Here is an 18,430-nt window from a genome sequence, read left to right on the forward strand (position 1 = left end):
ACACTGTCTGTCAGTACAGTCCATGGGCAGGGTTTAATCACACTGTGAGGACACTGTCTGTCAGTACAGTCCATGGGCAGGGTTTAATCACACTGTGAGGACACTGTCTGTCCGTGCAGTCCATGGGCAGGGTTTAATCACACTGTGAGGACACTGTCTGTCAGTACAGTCCACGGGCAGGTTTTAATCACACTGTGAGGACACTGTCTGTCAGTACAGTCCACGGGCAGGGTTTAATCACACTGTGAGGACACTGTCTGTCAGTACAGTCCATGGGCAGGGTTTAATCACACTGTGCGGACACTGTCTGTCAGTACAGTCCATGGGCACGGTTTAATCACACTGTGCGGACACTGTCTGTCAGTACAGTCCATGGGCAGGGTTTAATCACACTGTGCGGACACTGTCTGTTAGTACAGTCCATGGGCAGGGTTTAATCACACTGTGAGGACACTGTCTGTCAGTACAGTCCATGGGCAGGGTTTAATCACATTGCGAGGACACTGTCTGTCAGTACAGTCCATGGGCAGGGTTTAATCACACTGTGAGGACACTGTCTGTCAGTACAGTCTATGGGCAGGGTTTAATCACACTGTGCGGACACTGTCTGTCAGTACAGTCCAGGGGCAGGGTTTAATCACACTGTGAGGACACTGTCTGTCAGTACAGTCTATGGGCAGGGTTTAATCACACTGTGCGGACACTGTCTGTCAGTACAGTCCATGGGCAGGGTTTAATCACACTGTGAGGACACTGTCTGTCAGTACAGTCCATGGGCAGGGTTTAATCACACTGTGAGGACACTGTCTGTCAGTACAGTCCATGGGCAGGGTTTAATCACACTGTGAGGACACTGTCTGTCAGTACAGTCCATGGGCAGGGTTTAATCACACTGTGAGGACACTGTCTGTCAGTACAGTCCATGGGCAGGGTTTAATCACACTGTGAGGACACTGTCTGTCAGTACAGTCCATGGGCAGGGTTTAATCACACTGTGAGGACACTGTCTGTCAGTACAGTCTATGGGCAGGGTTTAATCACACTGTGAGGACACTGTCTGTCAGTACAGTCCATGGGCAGGGTTTAATCACACTGTGCGGACACTGTCTGTCAGTACAGTCTATGGGCAGGGTTTAATCACACTGTGAGGACACTGTCTGTCAGTACAGTCCATGGGCAGGGTTTAATCACACTGTGAGGACACTGTCTGTCAGTACAGTCCATGGGCAGGGTTTAATCACACTGTGAGGACACTGTCTGTCAGTACAATCCATGGGCAGGGTTTAATCACACTGTGAGGACACTGTCTGTCAGTACAGTCCATGGGCAGGGTTTAATCTCACTGTGCGGACACTGTCTGTCAGTACAGTCCATGGGCAGGGTTTAATCACACCGTGCGTGCACTGTCTGTCAGTACAGTCCACGGGCAGGGTTTAATCACACTGTGCGGACACTGTCTGTCAGTACAGTCCATGGGCAGGGTTTAATCACACTGTGAGGACACTGTCTGTCAGTACAGTCCATGGGCAGGGTTTAATCACACTGTGCGGACACTGTCTGTCAGTACAGTCCATGGGCAGGGTTTAATCACACTGTGAGGACACTGTCTGTCAGTACAGTCTATGGGCAGGGTTTAATCACACTGTGAGGACACTGTCTGTCAGTACAGTCCATGGGCAGGGTTTAATCACACCGTGCGTGCACTGTCTGTCAGTACAGTCCATGGGCAGGGTTTAATCACACTGTGCGGACACTATCTGTCAGTACAGTCCATGGGCAGGGTTTAATCACACTGTGAGGACACTGTCTGTCAGTACAGTCCATGGGCAGGGTTTAATCACACTGTGAGGACACTGTCTGTCAGTACAGTCCATGGGCAGGGTTTAATCACACTGTGAGGACACTGTCTGTCAGTACAGTCCATGGGCAGGGTTTAATCACACTGCGAGGACACTGTCTGTCAGTACAGTCCATGGGCAGGGTTTAATCACACTGTGCGGACACTGTCTGTCAGTACAGTCCATGGGCAGGGTTTAATCACACTGTGAGGAGACTGTCTGTCAGTACAGTCCATGCGCAGGGTTTAATCACGCTGTGCGGACACTGTCTGTCAGTACAGTCCATGGGCAAGGTTTAATCACACTGTGCGGACACTGTCTGTCAGTACAGTCCATGGGCAGGGTTTAATCACACTGTGAGGACACTGTCTGTCAGTACAGTCCATGGGCAGGGTTTAATCACACTGTGAGGACACTGTCTGTCAGTACAGTCCATGGGCAGGGTTTAATCACACTGTGCGGACACTGTCTGTCAGTACAGTCCATGGGCAGGGTTTAATCACACTGTGAGGACACTGTCTGTCAGTACAGTCCATGGGCAGGGTTTAATCACACTGTGAGGACACTGTCTGTCAGTACAGTCCATGGGCAGGGTTTAATCACACTGTGCGTGCACTGTCTGTCAGTACAGTCCATGGGCAGGGTTTAATCACACTGTGCGGATACTGCCTGTCAGTTCAATCCAGGGGCAGGGTTTAACCACACTTTGCGGACACTGTCTGTCAGTACAGTCCATGGGCAGGGTTTAATCACACTTTGCGGACACTGCCTGTCAGTACAGTCTATGGGCAGGGTTTAACCACACTTTGCGGACACTGTCTGTCAGTACAGTCTATGGGCAGGATTTAATCACACTGTGAGGACACTGTCTGTCAGTACAGTCCATGGGCAGGGTTTAATCACACTGTGAGGACACTGTCTGTCAGTACAGTCCACGGGCAGGGTTTCATCACACTGTGAGGACACTGTCTATCAGTACAGTCCATGGGCAGGGTTTAACCACACATTGCGGACACTGTCTGTCAGTACAGTCCACGGGCAGGGTTTAATCACACTTTGCGGACACTGTCTGTCAGTACAGTCCACGGGCAGGGTTTAATCACACTGTGAGGACACTGTCTGTCAGTACAGTCCATGGGCAGGGTTTAATCACACTGTGAGGACACTGTCTGTCAGTACAGTCCATGGGCAGGGTTTAATCACACTGTGAGGACACTGTCTGTCCGTGCAGTCCATGGGCAGGGTTTAATCACACTGTGAGGACACTGTCTGTCAGTACAGTCCACGGGCAGGGTTTAATCACACTGTGAGGACACTGTCTGTCAGTACAGTCCACGGGCAGGGTTTAATCACACTGTGAGGACACTGTCTGTCAGTACAGTCCATGGGCAGGGTTTAATCACACTGTGCGGACACTGTCTGTCAGTACAGTCCATGGGCAGGGTTTAATCACACTGTGCGGACACTGTCTGTCAGTACAGTCCATGGGCAGGGTTTAATCACACTGTGAGGACACTCTCTGTCAGTACAGTCCAGGGGCAGGGTTTAATCACACTGTGAGGACACTGTCTGTCAGTACAGTCCATGGGCAGGGTTTAATCACACTGTGAGGACACTGCCTGTCAGTACAGTCCAGGGGCAGGGTTTAATCACACTGTGCGGACACTGTCTGTCAGTACAGTCCATGGGCAGGGTTTAATCACACTGTGCGGACACTGTCTGTCAGTACAGTCCATGGGCAGGGTTTAATCACACTGTGCGGACACTGTCTGTCAGTACAGTCCATGGGCAGGGTTTAATCACACTGAGCGGACACTGTCTGTCAGTACAGTCCATGGGCAGGGTTTAATCACACTGTGCGGACACTGTCTGTCAGTACAGTCCATGGGCAGGGTTTAATCACACTGTGCGGACACTGTCTGTCAGTACAGTCTATGGGCAGGGTTTAATCACACTGTGAGGACACTGTCTGTCAGTACAGTCCATGGGCAGGGTTTAATCACACTGTGAGGACACTGTCTGTCAGTACAGTCCATGGGCAGGGTTTAATCACACTGTGAGGACACTATCTGTCAGTACAGTCCACGGGCAGGGTTTAATCACACTGTGAGGACACTGTCTGTCAGTACAGTCCATGGGCAGGGTTTAATCACACTGTGCGGACACTGTCTGTCAGTACAGTCCATGGGCAGGGTTTAATCACACTGTGCGGACACTGTCTGTCAGTACAGTCCATGGGCAGGGTTTAATCACACTGTGCGGACACTGTCTGTCAGTACAGTCCATGGGCAGGGTTTAATCACACTGTGAGGACACTGTCTGTCAGTACAGTCCATGGGCAGGGTTTAATCACACTGCGAGGACACTGTCTGTCAGTACAGTCCATGGGCAGGGTTTAATCACACTGCGCGGACACTGTCTGTCAGTACAGTCCATGGGCAGGGTTTAATCACACTGTGAGGACACTGTCTGTCAGTACAGTCCATGGGCAGGGTTTAATCACACTGTGCGGACACTGTCTGTCAGTACAGTCCATGGGCAGGGTTTAATCACACTGTGCGGACACTGTCTGTCAGTACAGTCCATGGGCAGGGTTTAATCACACTGTGAGGACACTGTCTGTCAGTACAGTCCATGGGCAGGGTTTAATCACACTGTGCGGACACTGTCTGTCAGTACAGTCCATGGGCAGGGTTTAATCACACTGTGCGGACACTGTCTGTCAGGACAGTCCATGGGCAGGGTTTAATCACACTGTGAGGACACTGTCTGTCAGTACAGTCCATGGGCAGGGTTTAATCACACTGTGCGGACACTGTCTGTCAGTACAGTCCATGGGCAGGGTTTAATCACACTGTGAGGACACTGTCTGTCAGTACAGTCCATGGGCAGGGTTTAATCACACTGTGCGGACACTGTCTGTCAGTACAGTCCATGGGCAGGGTTTAATCACACTGTGAGGACACTGTCTGTCAGTACAGTCCATGGGCAGGGTTTAATCACACTGTGAGGACACTGTCTGTCAGTACAGTCCATGGGCAGGGTTTAATCACACTGTGCGTGCACTGTCTGTCAGTACAGTCCATGGGCAGGGTTTAATCACACTGTGCGGATACTGCCTGTCAGTACAATCCAGGGGCAGGGTTTAACCACACTTTGCGGACACTGTCTGTCAGTACAGTCCATGGGCAGGGTTTAATCACACTTTGCGGACACTGCCTGTCAGTACAGTCTATGGGCAGAGTTTAACCACACTTTGCGGACACTGTCTGTCAGTACAGTCTATGGGCAGGATTTAATCACACTGTGAGGACACTGTCTGTCAGTACAGTCCATGGGCAGGGTTTAATCACACTGTGAGGACACTGTCTGTCAGTACAGTCCACGGGCAGGGTTTAATCACACTGTGAGGACACTGTCTATCAGTACAGTCCATGGGCAGGGTTTAACCACACATTGCGGACACTGTCTGTCAGTACAGTCCACGGGCAGGGTTTAATCACACTTTGCGGACACTGTCTGTCAGTACAGTCCACGGGCAGGGTTTAATCACACTGTGAGGACACTGTCTGTCAGTACAGTCCATGGGCAGGGTTTAATCACACTGTGAGGACACTGTCTGTCAGTACAGTCCATGGGCAGGGTTTAATCACACTGTGAGGACACTGTCTGTCCGTGCAGTCCATGGGCAGGGTTTAATCACACTGTGCGGACACTGTCTGTCAGTACAGTCCATGGGCAGGGTTTAATCACACTGTGCGGACACTGTCTGTCAGTACAGTCCATGGGCAGGGTTTAATCACACTGTGAGGACACTGTCTGTCAGTACAGTCCAGGGGCAGGGTTTAATCACACTGTGAGGACACTGTCTGTCAGTACAGTCCATGGGCAGGGTTTAATCACACTGTGAGGACACTGCCTGTCAGTACAGTCCAGGGGCAGGGTTTAATCACACTGTGCGGACACTGTCTGTCAGTACAGTCCATGGGCAGGGTTTAATCACACTGTGCGGACACTGTCTGTCAGTACAGTCCATGGGCAGGGTTTAATCACACTGTGCGGACACTGTCTGTCAGTACAGTCCATGGGCAGGGTTTAATCACACTGAGCGGACACTGTCTGTCAGTACAGTCCATGGGCAGGGTTTAATCACACTGTGCGGACACTGTCTGTCAGTACAGTCCATGGGCAGGGTTTAATCACACTGTGCGGACACTGTCTGTCAGTACAGTCCATGGGCAGGGTTTAATCACACTGTGCGGACACTGTCTGTCAGTACAGTCCATGGGCAGGGTTTAATCACACTGTGAGGACACTGTCTGTCAGTACAGTCCATGGGCAGGGTTTAATCACACTGTGCGGACACTGTCTGTCAGTACAGTCCATGGGCAGGGTTTAATCACACTGTGCGGACACTGTCTGTCAGGACAGTCCATGGGCAGGGTTTAATCACACTGTGAGGACACTGTCTGTCAGTACAGTCCATGGGCAGGGTTTAATCACACTGTGCGGACACTGTCTGTCAGTACAGTCCATGGGCAGGGTTTAATCACACTGTGAGGACACTGTCTGTCAGTACAGTCCATGGGCAGGGTTTAATCACACTGTGAGGACACTGTCTGTCAGTACAGTCCATGGGCAGGGTTTAATCACACTGTGCGGACACTGTCTGTCAGTACAGTCCATGGGCAGGGTTTAATCACACTGTGAGGACACTGTCTGTCAGTACAGTCCATGGGCAGGGTTTAATCACACTGTGAGGACACTGTCTGTCAGTACAGTCCATGGGCAGGGTTTAATCACACTGTGCGTGCACTGTCTGTCAGTACAGTCCATGGGCAGGGTTTAATCACACTGTGCGGATACTGCCTGTCAGTACAATCCAGGGGCAGGGTTTAACCACACTTTGCGGACACTGTCTGTCAGTACAGTCCATGGGCAGGGTTTAATCACACTTTGCGGACACAGCCTGTCAGTACAGTCTATGGGCAGAGTTTAACCACACTTTGCGGACACTGTCTGTCAGTACAGTCTATGGGCAGGATTTAATCACACTGTGAGGACACTGTCTGTCAGTACAGTCCATGGGCAGGGTTTAATCACACTGTGAGGACACTGTCTGTCAGTACAGTCCACGGGCAGGGTTTAATCACACTGTGAGGACACTGTCTATCAGTACAGTCCATGGGCAGGGTTTAACCACACATTGCGGACACTGTCTGTCAGTACAGTCCACGGGCAGGGTTTAATCACACTTTGCGGACACTGTCTGTCAGTACAGTCCACGGGCAGGGTTTAATCACACTGTGAGGACACTGTCTGTCAGTACAGTCCATGGGCAGGGTTTAATCACACTGTGAGGACACTGTCTGTCAGTACAGTCCATGGGCAGGGTTTAATCACACTGTGAGGACACTGTCTGTCCGTGCAGTCCATGGGCAGGGTTTAATCACACTGTGCGGACACTGTCTGTCAGTACAGTCCATGGGCAGGGTTTAATCACACTGTGCGGACACTGTCTGTCAGTACAGTCCATGGGCAGGGTTTAATCACACTGTGAGGACACTGTCTGTCAGTACAGTCCAGGGGCAGGGTTTAATCACACTGTGAGGACACTGTCTGTCAGTACAGTCCATGGGCAGGGTTTAATCACACTGTGAGGACACTGCCTGTCAGTACAGTCCAGGGGCAGGGTTTAATCACACTGTGCGGACACTGTCTGTCAGTACAGTCCATGGGCAGGGTTTAATCACACTGTGCGGACACTGTCTGTCAGTACAGTCCATGGGCAGGGTTTAATCACACTGTGCGGACACTGTCTGTCAGTACAGTCCATGGGCAGGGTTTAATCACACTGAGCGGACACTGTCTGTCAGTACAGTCCATGGGCAGGGTTTAATCACACTGTGCGGACACTGTCTGTCAGTACAGTCCATGGGCAGGGTTTAATCACACTGTGCGGACACTGTCTGTCAGTACAGTCCATGGGCAGGGTTTAATCACACTGTGAGGACACTGTCTGTCAGTACAGTCCATGGGCAGGGTTTAATCACACTGTGAGGACACTGTCTGTCAGTACAGTCCATGGGCAGGGTTTAATCACACTGTGAGGACACTATCTGTCAGTACAGTCCACGGGCAGGGTTTAATCACACTGTGAGGACACTGTCTGTCAGTACAGTCCATGGGCAGGGTTTAATCACACTGTGCGGACACTGTCTGTCAGTACAGTCCATGGGCAGGGTTTAATCACACTGTGCGGACACTGTCTGTCAGTACAGTCCATGGGCAGGGTTTAATCACACTGTGCGGACACTGTCTGTCAGTACAGTCCATGGGCAGGGTTTAATCACACTGTGAGGACACTGTCTGTCAGTACAGTCCATGGGCAGGGTTTAATCACACTGCGAGGACACTGTCTGTCAGTACAGTCCATGGGCAGGGTTTAATCACACTGCGCGGACACTGTCTGTCAGTACAGTCCATGGGCAGGGTTTAATCACACTGTGAGGACACTGTCTGTCAGTACAGTCCATGGGCAGGGTTTAATCACACTGTGCGGACACTGTCTGTCAGTACAGTCCATGGGCAGGGTTTAATCACACTGTGCGGACACTGTCTGTCAGTACAGTCCATGGGCAGGGTTTAATCACACTGTGAGGACACTGTCTGTCAGTACAGTCCATGGGCAGGGTTTAATCACACTGTGAGGACACTGTCTGTCAGTACAGTCCATGGGCAGGGTTTAATCACACTGTGCGGACACTGTCTGTCAGTACAGTCCATGGGAAGGGTTTAATCACACTGTGCGGACACTGCCTGTCAGTACAGTCCATGGGCAGGGTTTAATCACACTTTGCGGACACTGTCTGTCAGTACAGTCCATGGGCAGGGTTTAATCACACTTTGCGGACACTGCCTGTCAGTACAGTCTATGGGCAGGGTTTAACCACACTTTGCGGACACTGTCTGTCAGAACAGTCTATGGGCAGGATTTAATCTCACTGTGAGGACACTGTCTGTCAGTACAGTCCATGGGCAGGGTTTAATCACACTGTGAGGACACTGTCTGTCAGTACAGTCCACGGGCAGGGTTTAATCACATTTTGCGGACACTGTCTGTCAGTACAGTCTATGGGCAGGATTTAATCTCACTGTGAGGACACTGTCTGTCAGTACAGTCCATGGGCAGGGTTTAATCACACTGTGCGGACACTGTCTGTCAGTACAGTCCACGGGCAGGGTTTAATCACACTGTGAGGACACTGTCTCTCAGTACAGTCCACGGGCAGGGTTTAATCACACTGTGAGGACACTGTCTGTCAGTACAGTCCATGGGCAGGGTTTAATCACACTGTGAGGACACTGTCTGTCAGTACAGTCCAGGGGCAGGGTTTAATCACACTGTGAGGACACTGTCAGTACAGTCCATGGGCAGGGTTTAATCACACTGTGAGGACACTGCCTGTCAGTACAGTCCATGGGCAGGGTTTAATCACACTGTGCGGACACTGTCTGTCAGTACAGTCCATGGGCAGGGTTTAATCACACTGTGCGGACACTGTCTGTCAGTACAGTCCATGGGCAGGGTTTAATCACACTGAGCGGACACTGTCTGTCAGTACAGTCCATGGGCAGGGTTTAATCACACTGTGCGGACACTGTCTGTCAGTACAGTCCATGGGCAGGGTTTAATCACACTGTGCGGACACTGTCTGTCAGTACAGTCCATGGGCAGGGTTTAATCACACTGTGAGGACACTGTCTGTCAGTACAGTCCATGGGCAGGGTTTAATCACACTGTGAGGACACTGTCTGTCAGTACAGTCCATGGGCAGGGTTTAATCACACTGTGAGGACACTATCTGTCAGTACAGTCCACGGGCAGGGTTTAATCACACTGTGAGGACACTGTCTGTCAGTACAGTCCATGGGCAGGGTTTAATCACACTGTGCGGACACTGTCTGTCAGTACAGTCCATGGGCAGGGTTTAATCACACTGTGCGGACACTGTCTGTCAGTACAGTCCATGGGCAGGGTTTAATCACACTGTGCGGACACTGTCTGCCAGTACAGTCCATGGGCAGGGTTTAATCACACTGTGCGGACACTGCCTGTCAGTACAGTCCAGGGGCAGGGTTTAATCACACTGTGCGGACACTGTCTGTCAGTACAGTCCATGGGCAGGGTTTAATCACACTGTGAGGACACTGTCTGTCAGTACAGTCCATGGGCATGGTTTAATCACACTGTGCGGACACTGTCTGTCAGTACAGTCCATGGGCAGGGTTTAATCACACTGTGAGGACACTGTCTGTCAGTACAGTCCATGGGCAGGGTTTAATCACACTGTGAGGACACTGTCTGTCAGTACAGTCCATGGGCAGGGTTTAATCACACTGTGAGGACACTATCTGTCAGTACAGTCCACGGGCAGGGTTTAATCACACTGTGAGGACACTGTCTGTCAGCACAGTCCATGGGCAGGGTTTAATCACACTGTGCGGACACTGTATGTCAGTACAGTCCATGGGCAGGGTTTAATCACACTGTGCGGACACTGTCTGTCAGTACAGTCCATGGGCAGGGTTTAATCACACTGTGCGGACACTGTCTGCCAGTACAGTCCATGGGCAGGGTTTAATCACACTGTGCGGACACTGTCTATCAGTACAGTCCAGGGGCAGGGTTTAATCACACTGTGAGGACACTGTCTGTCAGTACAGTCCAGGGGCAGGGTTTAATCACACTGTGAGGACACTGTCTGTCAGTACAGTCCATGGGCAGGGTTTAATCACACTGTGCGGACACTGTCTGTCAGTACAGTCCACGGGCAGGGTTTAATCACACTCTGCGGACACTGTCTGTCAGTAGAGTCCATGGGCAGGGTTTAATCACACTGCGAGGACACTGTCTGTCAGTACAGTCCACGGGCAGGGTTTAATCACACTCTGCGGAGACTGTCTGTCAGTACAGTCCATGGGCAGGGTTTAATCACACTGTGAGGACACTGTCTGTCAGTACAGTCCATGGGCAGGGTTTAATCACACTGAGCGGACACTGTCTGTCAGTACAGTCCATGGGCAGGGTTTAATCACACTGTGCGGACACTATCTGTCAGTACAGTCCACGGGCAGGGTTTAATCACACTGTGAGGACACTGTCTGTCAGTACAGTCCATGGGCAGGGTTTAATCACACTGTGCGGACACTGTCTGTCAGTACAGTCCATGGGCAGGGTTTAATCACACTGTGCGGACACTATCTGTCAGTACAGTCCACGGGCAGGGTTTAATCACACTGTGAGGACACTGTCTGTCAGTACAGTCCATGGGCAGGGTTTAATCACACTGTGAGGACACTGTCTGTCAGTACAGTCCATGGGCAGGGTTTAATCACACTGTGAGGACACTGTCTGTCAGTACAGTCCATGGGCAGGGTTTAATCACACTGTGAGGACACTGTCTGTCAGTACAGTCCATGGGCAGGGTTTAATCACACTGTGCGGACACTGCCTGTCAGTACAGTCCAGGGGCATGGTTTAATCACACTGTGCGGACACTGTCTGTCAGTACAGTCCATGGGCAGTGTTTAATCACACTGTGAGGACACTGTCTGTCAGTACAGTCCATGGGCAGGGTTTAATCACACTGTGAGGACACTGTCTATCAGTACAGTCCATGGGCAGGGTTTAATTACACTGTGCGGACACTGTCTGTCAGTACAGTCCATGGGCAGGGTTTAATCACACTGTGCGGACACTATCTGTCAGTACAGTCCACGGGCAGGGTTTAATCACACTGTGAGGACACTGTCTGTCAGTACAGTCCATGGGCAGGGTTTAATCACACTGTGCGGACACTGTCTGTCAGTACAGTTCATGGGCAGGGTTTAATCACACTGTGCGGACACTGTCTGTCAGTACAGTCTATGGGCAGGGTTTAATCACACTGTGAGGACACTGTCTGTCAGTACAGTCTATGGGCAGGGTTTAATCACACTGTGCGGACACTGTCTGTCAGTACAGTCCATGGGCAGGGTTTAATCACACTGTGCGGACACTATCTGTCAGTACAGTCCACGGGCAGGGTTTAATCACACTGTGAGGACACTGTCTGTCAGTACAGTCCATGGGCAGGGTTTAATCACACTGTGCGGACACTGTCTGTCAGTACAGTCCATGGGCAGGGTTTAATCACACTGTGCGGACACTGCCTGTCAGTACAGTCCAGGGGCAGGGTTTAATCACACTGTGCGGACACTGTCTGTCAGTACAGTCCATGGGCAGGGTTTAATCACACTGTGAGGACACTGTCTGTCAGTACAGTCCATGGGCAGGGTTTAATCACACTGTGAGGACACTGTCTATCAGTACAGTCCATGGGCAGGGTTTAATTACACTGTGCGGACACTGTCTGTCAGTACAGTCCATGGGCAGGGTTTAATCACACTGTGAGGACACTGTCTGTCAGTACAGTCCATGGGCAGGGTTTAATCACACTGTGAGGATACTGTCTGTCAGTACAGTCCATGGGCAGGGTTTAATCACACTGTGAGGACACTGTCTGTCAGTACAGTCCATGGGCAGGGTTTAATCACACTTTGCGGACATTGTCTGTCAGCACAGTCCATGGGCAGGGTTTAATCACACTGTGCGGACACTGCCTGTCAGTACAGTCCAGGGGCAGGGTTTAATCACACTGTGAGGACACTGTCTGTCAGTACAGTCCATGGGCAGGGTTTAATCACACTGTGAGGACACTGTCTATCAGTACAGTCCATGGGCAGGGTTTAATTACACTGTGCGGACACTGTCTGTCAGTACAGTCCATGGGCAGGGTTTAATCACACTGTGCGGACACTATCTGTCAGTACAGTCCACGGGCAGGGTTTAATCACACTGTGAGGACACTGTCTGTCAGTACAGTCCATGGGCAGGGTTTAATCACACTGTGCGGACACTGTCTGTCAGTACAGTTCATGGGCAGGGTTTAATCACACTGTGCGGACACTGTCTGTCAGTACAGTCTATGGGCAGGGTTTAATCACACTGTGAGGACACTGTCTGTCAGTACAGTCTATGGGCAGGGTTTAATCACACTGTGCGGACACTGTCTGTCAGTACAGTCCATGGGCAGGGTTTAATCACACTGTGCGGACACTATCTGTCAGTACAGTCCACGGGCAGGGTTTAATCACACTGTGAGGACACTGTCTGTCAGTACAGTCCATGGGCAGGGTTTAATCACACTGTGCGGACACTGTCTGTCAGTACAGTCCATGGGCAGGGTTTAATCACACTGTGCGGACACTGCCTGTCAGTACAGTCCAGGGGCAGGGTTTAATCACACTGTGCGGACACTGTCTGTCAGTACAGTCCATGGGCAGGGTTTAATCACACTGTGAGGACACTGTCTGTCAGTACAGTCCATGGGCAGGGTTTAATCACACTGTGAGGACACTGTCTATCAGTACAGTCCATGGGCAGGGTTTAATTACACTGTGCGGACACTGTCTGTCAGTACAGTCCATGGGCAGGGTTTAATCACACTGTGAGGACACTGTCTGTCAGTACAGTCCATGGGCAGGGTTTAATCACACTGTGAGGACACTGTCTGTCAGTACAGTCCATGGGCAGGGTTTAATCACACTGTGAGGACACTGTCTGTCAGTACAGTCCATGGGCAGGGTTTAATCACACTTTGCGGACATTGTCTGTCAGCACAGTCCATGGGCAGGGTTTAATCACACTGTGCGGACACTGCCTGTCAGTACAGTCCAGGGGCAGGGTTTAATCACACTGTGAGGACACTGTCTGTCAGTACAGTCCATGGGCAGGGTTTAATCACACTGAGCGGACACTGTCTCTCAGTACAGTCCATGGGCAGGGTTTAATCACACTGTGAGGACACTGTCTGTCAGTACAGTCCATGGGCAGGGTTTAATCACACTGTGCGGACACTGTCTGTCAGTACAGTCCATGGGCAGGGTTTAATCACACTGTGAGGACACTGTCTGTCAGTACAGTCCATGGGCAGGGTTTAATCACACTGTGCGGACACTGTCTGTTAGTACAGTCCATGGGCAGGGTTTAATCACACTGTGAGGACACTGTCTGTCAGTACAGTCCATGGGCAGGGTTAAATCACACTGTGAGGACACTGTCTGTCAGTACAGTCCATGGGCAGGGTTTAATCACACTGTGAGGTAACTGCCTGTCAGTACAGTCCACGGGCAGGGTTTAATCACACTGTGAGGACACTGTCTGTCAGTACAGTCCATGGGCAGGGTTTAATCACACTGTGCGGACGCTGTCTCTCAGTACAGTCCACGGGCAGGGTTTAATCACACTTTGCGGTCACTGTCTGTCAGTACAGTCCAGGGGCAGGGTTTAATCACACTGTGAGGACACTGTCTGTCAGTACAGTCCATGGGCAGGGTTTAATCACACTGTGCGGACACTGCCTGTCAGTACAGTCCATGGGCAGGGTTTAATCACACTGTGCGGACACTGTCTGTCAGTACAGTCCATGGGCAGGGTTTAATCACACTGTGAGGACACTGTCTGTCAGTACAGTCCATGGGCAGGGTTTAATCACTCTGTGAGGACACTGTCTGTCAGTACAGTCCATGGGCAAGGTTTAATCACACTGTGAGGACACTGTCTGTCAGTACAGTCCATGGGCAGGGTTTAATCACACTGTGAGGACACTGTCTGTCAGTACAGTCCAGGGGCAGGGTTTAATCACACTGTGAGGGCACTGTCTGTCAGTACAGTCCATGGGCATGGTTTAATCACACTGTGCGGACACTGTCTGTCAGTACAGTCCACGGGCAGGGTTTAATCACACTCTGCGGACACTGTCTGTCAGTAGAGTCCATGGGCAGGGTTTAATCACACTGTGCGGACACTGTCTGTCAGTACAGTCCACGGGCAGGGTTTAATCACACTCTGCGGACACTGTCTGTCAGTACAGTCCATGGGCAGGGTTTAATCACACTGTGAGGACACTGTCTGTCAGTACAGTCCATGGGCAGGGTTTAATCACACTGAGCGGACACTGTCTGTCAGTACAGTCCATGGGCAGGGTTTAATCACACTGTGCGGACACTATCTGTCAGTACAGTCCACGGGCAGGGTTTAATCACACTGTGAGGACACTGTCTGTCAGTACAGTCCATGGGCAGGGTTTAATCACACTGTGCGGACACTGTCTGTCAGTACAGTCCATGGGCAGGGTTTAATCACACTGTGCGGACACTATCTGTCAGTACAGTCCACGGGCAGGGTTTAATCACACTGTGAGGACACTGTCTGTCAGTACAGTCCATGGGCAGGGTTTAATCACACTGTGAGGACACTGTCTGTCAGTACAGTCCATGGGCAGGGTTTAATCACACTGTGAGGATACTGTCTGTCAGTACAGTCCATGGGCAGGGTTTAATCACACTGTGAGGACACTGTCTGTCAGTACAGTCCATGGGCAGGGTTTAATCACACTGTGCGGACACTGCCTGTCAGTACAGTCCAGGGGCATGGTTTAATCACACTGTGCGGACACTGTCTGTCAGTACAGTCCATGGGCAGGGTTTAATCACACTGTGAGGACACTGTCTGTCAGTACAGTCCATGGGCAGGGTTTAATCACACTGTGAGGACACTGTCTATCAGTACAGTCCATGGGCAGGGTTTAATTACACTGTGCGGACACTGTCTGTCAGTACAGTCCATGGGCAGGGTTTAATCACACTGTGCGGACACTATCTGTCAGTACAGTCCACGGGCAGGGTTTAATCACACTGTGAGGACACTGTCTGTCAGTACAGTCCATGGGCAGGGTTTAATCACACTGTGCGGACACTGTCTGTCAGTACAGTCCATGGGCAGGGTTTAATCACACTGTGCGGACACTGTCTATCAGTACAGTCTATGGGCAGGGTTTAATCACACTGTGAGGACACTGTCTGTCAGTACAGTCTATGGGCAGGGTTTAATCACACTGTGCGGACACTGTCTGTCAGTACAGTCCAGGGGCAGGGATTAATGACACTGTGCGGACACTGTCTGTCAGTACAGTCCATGGGCAGGGTTTAATCACACTGTGAGGACACTGTCTATCAGTACAGTCCATGGGCAGGGTTTAATTACACTGTGCGGACACTGTCTGTCAGTACAGTCCATGGGCAGGGTTTAATCACACTGTGAGGACACTGTCTGTCAGTACAGTCCATGGGCAGGGTTTAATCACACTGTGAGGACACTGTCTGTCAGTACAGTCCATGGGCAGGGTTTAATCACACTGTGAGGACACTGTCTGTCAGTACAGTCCATGGGCAGGGTTTAATCACACTTTGCGGACACTGTCTGTCAGTACAGTCCACGGGCAGGGTTTAATCACACTGTGAGGACACTGTCTGTCAGTACAGTCCATGGGCAGGGTTTAATCACACTGTGCGGACACTGCCTGTCAGTACAGTCCAGGGGCAGGGTTTAATCACACTGTGAGGACACTGTCTGTCAGTACAGTCCATGGGCAGGGTTTAATCACACTGAGCGGACACTGTCTCTCAGTACAGTCCATGGGCAGGGTTTAATCACACTGTGAGGACACTGTCTGTCAGTACAGTCCATGGGCAGGGTTTAATCACACTGTGCGGACACTGTCTGTCAGTACAGTCCATGGGCAGGGTTTAATCACACTGTGCGGACACTGTCTGTCAGTACAGTCCATGGGCAGGGTTTAATCACACTGTGCGGACACTGTCTGTTAGTACAGTCCATGGGCAGGGTTTAATCACACTGTGAGGACACTGTCTGTCAGTACAGTCCATGGGCAGGGTTTAATCACACTGTGAGGACACTGTCTGTCAGTACAGTCCATGGGCATGGTTTAATCACACTGTGAGGACACTGCCTGTCAGTACAGTCCACGGGCAGGGTTTAATCACAATGTGAGGACACTGTCTGTCAGTACAGTCCATGGGCAGGGTTTAATCACACTGTGCGGACGCTGTCTCTCAGTACAGTCCACGGGCAGGTTTTAATCACACTTTGCGGACACTGTCTGTCAGTACAGTCCACGGGCAGGGTTTAATCACACTGTGAGGACACTGTCTGTCAGTACAGTCCATGGGCAGGGTTTAATCACACTGTGAGGACACTGCCTGTCAGTACAGTCCATGGGCAGGGTTTAATCACACTGTGCGGACACTGTCTGTCAGTACAGTCCATGGGCAGGGTTTAATCACACTGTGAGGACACTGTCTCTCAGTACAGTCCACGGGCAGGGTTTAATCACACTGTGAGGACACTGTCTGTCAGTACAGTCCATGGGCAGGGTTTAATCACACTGTGAGGACACTGTCTGTCAGTACAGTCCATGGGCAGGGTTTAATCACACTGTGAGGACACTGTCTGTCAGTACAGTCCATGGGCAGGGTTTAATCACACTGTGAGGACACTGTCTGTCAGTACAGTCCATGGGCAGGGTTTAATCACACTGTGAGGACACTGTCTGTCAGTACAGTACATGGGCAGGGTTTAATCACACTGAGCGGACACTGTCTGTCAGTACAGTCCATGGGCAGGGTTTAATCACACTGTGAGGACACTGCCTGTCAGTACAGTCCACGGGCAGGGTTTAATCACACTGTGAGGACACTGTCTGTCAGTACAGTCCATGGGCAGGGTTTAATCACACTGTGCGGACTCTGTCTCTCAGTACAGTCCACGGGCAGGGTTTAATCACACTTTGCGGACACTGTCTGTCAGTACAGTCCACGGGCAGGGTTTAATCACACTGTGAGGACACTGTCTGTCATTACAGTCCATGGGCAGGGTTTAATCACACTGTGCGGACACTGTCTGTCAGTACAGTCCATGGGCAGGGTTTAATCACACTGTGAGGACACTGTCTGTCAGTACAGTCCAGGGGCAGGGTTTAATCACACTGTGAGGACACTGTCTGTCAGTACAGTCCATGGGCAGCGTTTAATCACACTGTGAGGACACTGTCTGTCAGTACAGTCCATGGGCAGGGTTTAATCACACTGTGAGGACACTGTCTGTCAGTACAGTCCATGGGCAGGGTTTAATCACACTGTGAGGACACTGTCTGTCAGTACAGTCCATGGGCAGGGTTTAATCACACTGTGAGGACACTGTCTGTCAGTACAGTCCATGGGCAGGGTTTAATCACACTGTGAGGACACTGTCTGTCAGTACAGTCCATGGGCAGGGTTTAATCACACTGTGCGGACACTGTCTGTCAGTACAGTCCATGGGCAGGGTTTAATCACACTGTGCGGACACTGTCTGTCAGTACAGTCCATGGGCAGGGTTTAATCACACTGTGAGGACACTGTCTGTCAGTACAGTCCATGGGCAGGGTTTAATCACACTGTGAGGACACTGTCTGTCAGTGCAGTCCATGGGCAGGGTTTAATAACACTGTGCGGACACTGTCTGTCAGTACAGTCCATGGGCAGGGTTTAATTACACTGTGAGGACACTGTCTGTCAGTACAGTCCATGGGCAGGGTTTAATCACACTGTGAGGACACTGTCTGTCAGTACAGTCCATGGGCAGGGTT

This window comes from Heterodontus francisci, chromosome 29 (assembly GCF_036365525.1).
Source record: "Heterodontus francisci isolate sHetFra1 chromosome 29, sHetFra1.hap1, whole genome shotgun sequence".
Taxonomy (NCBI): Eukaryota; Metazoa; Chordata; class Chondrichthyes; order Heterodontiformes; family Heterodontidae; genus Heterodontus; species Heterodontus francisci.